We start from the raw sequence: 9,429 nt of genomic DNA on the forward strand, positions 1-9,429 counted from the left end.
AGTTGACCGACGTTGCCTCGTGAAACGTTGTTGTGATATCTCGTGTAAGGAGGAGAAATGCGTGCCATCACGTTTCCGACTTTGATAAAGGTCAGATTGTAGCCTATCGCGATTGCGGTTTATCGTATCGCGGACATTGCTGCTCGCGTTGGTCGAGATGCAATGACTGTTAGCAGAATATGGAATCGGTGGGTTCAGGAGGGTAATACGGAACGCCGTGCTGGATCCCAACGGCCTCGTATCACTAGCATTCGAGATGACAGGTATCAGGCATGGCTGTAACGGATCGTGCAGCCACGTCTCGATCCCTGAGTTAACAAATGGGGACATTTGCAAGACAACAACCATCTGCACGAACAGTTCGACGACGTTTGCAGCAGCATGGACTATCAGCTCGGAGACCATGGCTGCGGTTACCCTCGACGCTGCATCACACACACAAGCGCCTGCGATGGTGTACTCAATGACGAACCTGGGTGCACGAATGGCAAAACGTCATCTTTTCGGATGAATCCAGGTTCTGTTTACAGCATCGTGATGGTCGCATCCGTGTTTGGCGACATCGCGGTGAATGCGCATTGGAAGCGTGTATTCGTCTTCGCCATACTGGCGTATCACCCGGCGTGATGGTATGGGGTGCCATTGGTTACACGTTTTGGTCACCTCTTGTTCGCATTGACGGCACTTTGAACAGTGGACGTTACATTTCAGATGTGTTAAGACCCGTGGCTCTACCCTTCATTCGATCCCTGCGAAACCCTACATTTCACCGGGATAATGCACGACCGCATGTTGCAGGTCCTGTACGGGCCTTTCTGGATACAGAAAATGTTCGACTGCTACCCTGGCCAGCACATTCTCCAGATCTCTCACCAAATGAAAACGCCTGGTGAATGGTGTCACAAGACGCCAGTCACTACTCTTGATGAACTGTGCTATCGTGTTGAAGCTGCATGCGTAGCTTTAACTGTTCACACCATCAAAGCTCTGTTTGGCTCAATGCCCAGGTGTTTCGAGGCCGTTATTACGGCCAGAGGTGGTTGTTCTTGGTGCCGATTTCTCAGGATCTATGCACGCATATTGCGTGAAAATGTAATCACATGTCATTTCTAGTATAATATATTTGTCCAATGAATACCCGTTAATCATCTGCATTTCTTCTTTGTGTAGCAATTTTAATGGCCACTAGTGTAGATTTAGTTCGTAACGTATAAAGTAGTCGGCCAGAGTCAGTGTCTGGCATTTGGTTATCGTTGTGTGGATGTTGTGTTACCCCGAGCGTCGCATATTAAGGTTGTAATGGAAACGAGGTTGATTCGGTGATTCTACACTTCTGCAAAACTAGTGATTCATTAACATTAACGTGTATCTACGCAGGTATTATGCGTGATTTAAATTTCATGACCGGCAGAACTTGGCGCGTTATCCTGGAAGACCATCTACTGTTGTTGTGGTCTCCAGTTCAAAGGTTGTCTAACGCACTTCTGGACGGTCCTATCCTGTGCAAGCTTCTTCATCTCTACGTAACTACCGCGACGTGGACGATATGTAGTTCAGACAAGCTTTTGAAATGTGGTTCTATAGAGGAATGCTGAAGATTCGATGAATAAATCTATAACACGTAACCAATGAGGAATACTGGATCAAAGTGAGGAAACAGAAATTTATTTCACAACTTGACTAAAGAGGTTGATAGGAGGTATCCTGATGCATCAAGGTGTAGGCAATTTAGTAATGGAAGGAAATGTAGGGGATAAAAGCTATAGAGGGAGACTGTGGCTTGCATACAAAGAGCAGCTTCAAATAGACACTTTCTCCCCAAAAATGTCAGGAAAGCCTCAGAAAACTCTCTCTCAACTATAAATAGTAAGAGCAGACACAACACACCGCGGGAGTTCGAGACGGCTCGCACTACTAAGAAACTACACTGCTATGGTAAAACTTCAAGATGAACTGCATAAAAAGCAAAATATAGTTTATCTAAAATGACCGGTTTAGGCACATACAGTGGGCCATCTTCAGATTGATTGCGCCATTTTCTGGATCTGGCGACGTACTCAGTTATTATCTTGACAATACTCAGCTGCTCAGCACGTCGCCAGCTCTAGCAAATGGCGCAATCAATCTGAAGACGGCCTAATGTATGTGCCGAAACCGGCAATTTTAAATAAATGATATTTGGCGATGGTGATAGTTTCTTGATAAGCAATCATCACAAGCAAGGTTGCTGACATACCTAGCCATGTTGTTTAAAATCACATAGCTTGAGATCAGCATGACTATAGCGTCAAATGGGGCTGACCCCGCAACACCAGACAGTTGCAGCAACGGGGAAAGACGGTGTGTGTCTATCAGAAAGCAGGTACTCTGTACTCTGGTAGTAGTGTTCATAACAACATGACCCGGAGACAGGAACTGGATAAATTCACACGGGGAAGAATAATTGGGAAACTAGAAGAAGGACGAAGTGTGATGGGCGCAATCCAGGAATTTGGTATTGCTCACAGTACTGTTTCACTTGCATGGGTAGCGTTCCGAACCACAGGTATTGCTGCCCGAAGGAGAGGTGGTGGTCGACCACGGTCAATTACAGCGCCTCAAACAGCGGGTGCAGTTTCAACCACATTTAAAATAGTTGTAATATGAAACTTCCTGACAGATTAAAACTGTGTGCGGGACCGAGACTCGAACTCGGGACCTTTGTCTTTCGCGGGCAAGTGCTCTACCAACTGAGCTACCCAAGCACGACTCACGCCCCGTCCTCACAGCATCACTTCTGCCAGTTCCTCGTCTCCTACCTTCCAAACTTTACAGAAGCTCTCCTGCGAACCTTGCAGAACTAGCACTCCCGAAAGAAAGGATATTGCGGAGACATGGCTTAGCCACAGCCTGGAGGATGTTTCTAGAATGAAATTTTCACTCTACAGCGGAGTGTGCGCTTATATGAAACTTCCTGGCAGATTAAAACTGTGTGCCGGACCGAGACTCATTCCGGAAACATCCCCCAGGCTGTGGCTAACCCATGTCTCCGCAGTATCCTTTCTTTCAAGAGTGCTAGTTCTGCAAGTTTCGCAGGAGAGCTTCTGTAAAGTTTGGAAGGTAGGAGACGAGGAACTGGCAGAAGTGAGGCTGTGAGGACGGGGCGTGAGTCGTGCTTGGGTAGCTCAGTTGGTAGAGCACTTGCCCGCAAAAGGCAAAGGTCCCGAGTTCGAGTCTCGGTCCGGCACACAGTTTTAATCTGTCAGGAAGTTTCATATCAGCGTACACTCTGCTGTAGAGTGAAAATTTCATTCTAGTTGTAATATTTCTGGCTTAGTCAGCCATCATATTAGGCTCCAAGAAGCTGTTCCCAGAGCAGTGGAGACGCAAGAAGTATATAGATGACCGAATGTAGTGTGAGGTACCTGTGACAGATGTTAGATTCGGTACCATTCCCGTGAGAAAGACCGCCTGCATAATGCTACTGCTCTGTGATTGGCTGCTGTGTTCGGAACAAGGGCGCCAAAACGTTAAAGTATAGTTATCATTATTAGTTAAACCACTCATTGGAATGACTTCACTTTTTAATGTAAATATCTCTCAACAGCTGACTATCTATCAGTCATTTTAGAATTATTAAATACAATTTAAATCAAAAACAAAAGACTGACGAAATTGCAGACGAAGCACTTCGGAAGTGTTCGGGTCAAGCCTTTTCTGGTATGGCGCGCGAAGTGTTTCGGGCTGTTCGTCACTCTGGATAAGGCAGTCAAGAAGAACAGACATGTTGTCTGTCGTGGGATGTGTTTCCAATTTTTATTTAAGTTCCTGTTCGCCACTCTGGATTAGGCAGTCGAGATGTACAGTCATGTTGTCTGTGGCAGGATGTGTTGGCCAGTATTCAGTATTAAAAGAGGCACAGACACGTGCCACAAATAGTGTAAAGATACATTTTCGTAAACATTGTGTTTGATCATGTACTTTGCTGTATGAGAAGGTGTTGTATTAAGATCATTTAGTCTCCTCGTGTGGCTATATTAAAATACGCGAGTGGCATCCCAAAGAAGTGATACATTATTTCAGAACAGAACCTCGCTAAAAGTCAGTTTCAGCCTCAAGATACAGAACCTTCGAACTGCGTGCTGTTTCACTGCACTGGGGACATCAACTTGAAGACAGCAGGTTAGTGAATTGTAACAGAAGCTTCGCATTCCACACAGTGCAGTGGAAACAACTAGGCGCCTCACGTGTACTGCATGCACAGAACGAATGTGCTCAGTGACACGTCATCTGCAGTAATGCACAGGAGGTAAAGGAGGATGATCGTTACTAACACCAACAATCAATTCATTCTTCCTTTCTTGCCGTAGAGTGCAATGCATGAGGTCTCACGCTCTACAGTACCACTGTGGGGGGGGGGGGGGGGGAGGGGGAGGGGGGGATGTGGTGGTCGCTGTAAGTTGTGTCCTCTTACACCCGCACATTGGCGGTACCGTTTTTCGATGGAGCCAAGAGGATATGGTCTGGACTCCCCAGGAATCGGACCGCTTGCTCTTACCAGATGAGATCAGATTTAGTCCGAGTAGTGAGTGTGGCCTTGCCTCATATGGCGAGAGGTGGGAACACGTAATGAACCTAGGAACATTGTCGAAAATATCGTTTTGGTGGTGCATGTGTTATGGCATGGGAAGCATAATGTTGCATGGGCGTACTGACCTCCAAATCTTGGAACACGATACAGTCACCGGTCAACGTTGTTGTTACATTATATTCCTTCCACAAGTACGTCTTTTAACAAGTGTATTTGGTCCTGGATTAATTTTTGTGGATAACGCGCGACCGCATGGAACTGCGCAGGAGTAGTTGCTCACCTCTTGGAACGAAAGGATATTAGGCGAGTGGACTGGCCTGACCGTTTCCTAAACTTAAATGCATGGAGCACATGTGCGACGCATTGAGGAGACGTATTGCAGCTCGTCCCCATGCACCAATGATCATCCATCTGTTGTCAACCGCACTGGTTGAGGAATGGAACGCCCTACCGCAAGAATTGCTTCCCAGCCTTGTCACCAGCGTATCAACACGTTGTAGAGCTTGCACTGCTGTTCTCTCCCTCATCTTGGACAGTTTCCAGCCACTGGCAGGGTCCGTCGGGAACACAAGCCTCTCCATCGTGTTCTGTCTTTCCACCATTCCCCCTCTTCCACCTTCGTCCAGTTCTCTCCTCTTCTCATCACACATTCCTTCACTCCCTTCACCCATCTATCTCTTGGTCTTCCTCTGGGCCTCTTCCCCTCCAGTTGCAGATCAAACATCCTCTTTGGAATTCTTCCCTCATCCATTCTCTTCATGTGTCCATACCACTGCAGTCTTGATTTTTCTATCCTGTCCTGTACTGGTTCCTCCTTTAGTCGTTCCCTCACATACACATTTCGCAATCTGTCTCGTCTTGTTACACCCAACCTGCTCCTCTGGAACTTCATTTCACTAGCCTGTATTCTACTTTTGTCGCTTTTGTGCATTACACATGTCTCACTTCCGTATGCCAATATGGGGACAAAGTAGGTTCGGTATATAATTCCCTTGGATTTCTGTGGCACCTCCTTGCTCCAAATAAGCCCCCTAATTCATTTGTAGAACTGCCCTGCTTTTCTGCACCTTTCATTTATTTCCATTGCGTTTCCCCCCTTACTTTCAATCACGCTTCCCAGGTACTTGAAGTTCTCTACCACTTGTAGTTTTTCCCCTCCACAAGTTATATCCACATTTGGCCTATTCTTCTTCCTTGTTGTGACGATTATTCCACTTTTCTTTGCAGAGAAATGCATTTCATATTGTGCTGCCGTTGCCTCCCATGCATCTAACTGCTCTTGCACCTCCTTCTCGCAATTTCCCCATAACATCAGGTCATCGGCAAAAAGCACTGCTTTCATTTTATGATCTCCAATTGCATCTGATACTTGCTGTAGGATTTCATCCATAACAATAATAGACAATAAAGGCGAAAGTGCACTTCCCTGTCGCAGCCCATTTTCCAGCTTGAACCATGCAGTACATTCCCTCCCCACTTTCACACAACTCTCACTTCCCTCATACATTTTTCTGACTTTTCGTGTTATCTCTTCATCTATCCCTTTTGCGTTCAGCACATCCCAGAGCTTGTCTCTACGGATACTGTCATACGCCTTCTCAATATCCAAAAAGGCCATGATTAAGTCCTTCCCGTACTCATAGTGCCTTTCCTGCAGTTGCCTTACCGCAAATATGAGGTCCGTTGTTGATCTTCCCGGTCTGAAACCGTACTGCCCCTCTTGCAGTCTACAGCTTGCACTGGTGTTCGTGGTGATAAAACACCCTGTTAAATCTATGTGCCGCCGACTGTCATGTTCTGGCGACCATCATGAGTCACGGTGATTTCAGTGTAATATTGTCTTTAAATAGAAGTGTGGTATCGATAGCTACGATGCCACGGCGTAGGTGCAAGTTCTTAGGTTGGCACTACGACACCGACACCGACGACAGCGCCCTCTAGCCGGCGATGTTCAACTCTACGAGCGCCGCTACGAGACGACCTAGCAACATTGTTTCTATTTCACAGTGGGCGAACCACTACTTGTAACTTAGAAACTCGATGTACGGCTTCGCACCTACGTGTTAATCTGTACGCCAAGTTAAGTAAAGGTGATTTTTGTTCACACTGCAGTGCCGAGAGTTCTATCTCACCTGCTCCTGCTAGCTTCCTACATTCGACCTACCCCTCAGTTTTCAGGAGCAGACCCACGCGCCGCCTTCCTGGACCGAGCGAGGTGGCGCAGTGGTTAGCACACTGGACTCGCATTCGGGAGGACGACGGTTCAATCCCGTCTCCGGCCATCCTGATTTAGGTTTTCCGTGATTTCCCTAAATCGTTTCAGGCAAATGCCGGGATGGTTCCTTTGAAAGGGCACGGCCGATTTCCTTCCCAATCCTTCCCTAACCCGAGCTTGCGCTCCGTCTCTAATGACCTCGTTGTCGACGGGACGTTAAACACTAACCACCACCACCACCCCCGCCTTCCTGGCGGGATACAGAAAGAAGTGTCATTTCTGTTCGTCTCATTACGCATTTCTTTCAGTTACCTTCTGTACTATACTGTAGCGGCTCCTATGTACGGTCCAAGTTTCACAAGCTATGATACGTGGCAGTGACACAAGGTAACTTTCGTCCTTAGGTTTTGTACACCAGTAAATTTGTATTAGAGCCGGCATGTAGAAGGCAGTACTAATACGGAACTGTCACTGCAGTTCAATTTCGACTTACTATTAAAAACAACAAATACCGCAAAAAATTATGGAAAGGAAAGGTCGACACGAATATTTCGCGTGCAGCACACTAAACAAACAAACAAACAAGATCCTTTGTTAATATTTCGGTGGTCCAGGGGAACCAAACACTACAAAATAGACAAGAACTGTAAAGTATATGGAAGACCTAGGGGAAGTTCGGGCAGTATAAGGCAGCGGGTTGTACCGGACATGTGCTGTTCCTAGACTCTAGCACCTATGCAATGTGAACTATGGAGGAAAAAGACCTCTAGTTCCTAGTTCGGGGACTTCATACTAATTTGTATAAATTCTATCTACTTCGGTTTAATATTTACATCCATTTACGGTACAACGGATATTTTTGTTGCAAAAACCGCTTTTCATAAGTTACAATATGTCTAATACACCCCTCCAAAAATTTAAAGGAGAAAAATTCAAATGTTGGAGATAATATAAAAAAATCTATGTACAGATATTAGTATGACTTTCAAGTTTACAATTCTATTAAGTAAAGAGTCATAGCAGTGTTTCATGAGAAAATGTTTCAATAAAACCGTCAGAAATAAATTATAATTTATGATGTTCAAACAAAGCAACAGAGCATTTCAAAGTGACAACATGTTATCTGTTTCTAGTCAGTTTTCAGGTGCAAAAACTTAACTTTGAATTTGTTTGTTTTGTTTGCTAGTAAAATATTTTAATTGTATGTTTAGATACATCTTATATAATTTTCTGTACTGCAGGCTGTAGTCTAAGTAATAACAATGAGAATGCTAAACTATCAAAGCAGTATATCCTAGTTGTATTCGGGAAAGTAATTTCGGGTTGAATCGGATAAAACTCAGACTTTAACGTTATTTTGATCTTACGAAGTACGTATGGAGAAGCTAGGACATAACTGAGAGGAAAATAAGATAAAGGAAGCTGTAGAGAAAGACAGACGTCTTTGAATGACAGTTAGGGAAGCAAGTGGCAAACATTCAGTTTAAAGAAGTTTATAAAATGAGACACTTAAAACTTTATGGGAAATCAAGAGGTGGCCTTGAAACCTTTCTTAGGGAATAACAGCTTATTGCTGAAAACATTCAGGAAACAATAATGTACCGTCAATAAAACCATTGGGAGACTGGACTCAATGTCACATTCGCTGCAATTGGGCCCACAATGTTGCGCTAAAAGTTAGACTAAAATTTTGACGCAGGATTATTCTGTTCAAAATTTTAACTCAACAATCTTACTATCAATTTTTGCATATTTGAGTCTATTTCCTCCGGACATGCAAACTTATTACTAACATGTGTAACTTGTACTTCAGTAGTTCAATGTTTACTAACATTTACAGTCTAATTAAAACTGCTTTCTAACAAAAACAACTTCTTTACACGTTTCAATTTCGCGTCCGTTAGAACCATCCAAAATATTTATACAACCCAAATGTGAAGAATAGAAAAAATATTAAAACGTCAACGTAGGTGTTATTTAATGACGAAGTTTTGTAATTTCATTACGTAACGTCTCATAATATTGTTTAGTATGAAGAACGATGTAATACAAACTTCAACAAAAATTATGATTTGAGAAAAGCTTATGTGTCCGACACTACCTGATTTTAAAGTAGATGTAATAAAACTTGTGTGACTTTAAAGGAAAATGTGAATGCGCAGTGAGTACAATTACGAGGGCCAGTGAATGGCGGCGGCCTTGTCACAGTGAATTAAAACAACAGCTGACGAGTCACGTGTCATATACAGTGGGGCGCAGCTAGCTCCGGCGTGAAACTAGGCGGGTCGACGCCACACACGCGCGTGGCGACGCAACACGCAGCAGGCGCAGGCACAGGCTCACGCACTCTGACGCGCACTCACGCACCTGTCGCAGGCGCCGGACGGACGCAATGCGACGCTACAGGATGGGTCGGGGCGACTCCCCCGCGCGCGCCCACGCACTGGACTGCTCCGCGTCGGGCCGGCCCAGATGGCGCCGACAGCAGCGCCGCCGCGCCGGAGCGCGGACGCCGCACCAACTACGCCACCGCGCGCAACACTTTGCATCTGCCGCTAGGCCCGCGCGGCGAGCTGAAGACAGTGGGTTATGGAGCGAGCCTATCGGTCCACAGACCAGCTACAAAGGCAGAGTAGCGATCTGT

General features: G+C 45.3%; 1 non-coding gene across 1 annotated transcript; it reads left to right on the top strand.

The window, feature by feature from the left end:
• Nucleotides 1-3,152: 3,152 nt before the first annotated feature.
• Trnal-caa lies at nt 3,153-3,227 on the top strand. Its single transcript has one exon. It is a non-coding gene; the product is annotated as a tRNA-Leu (tRNA).
• The last annotated feature ends 6,202 nt before the right edge of the window (nt 3,228-9,429 follow it).

The sequence above is a fragment of the Schistocerca americana genome, chromosome 2 (genome assembly GCF_021461395.2).
Source record: "Schistocerca americana isolate TAMUIC-IGC-003095 chromosome 2, iqSchAmer2.1, whole genome shotgun sequence".
NCBI lineage: Eukaryota > Metazoa > Arthropoda > Insecta > Orthoptera > Acrididae > Schistocerca > Schistocerca americana.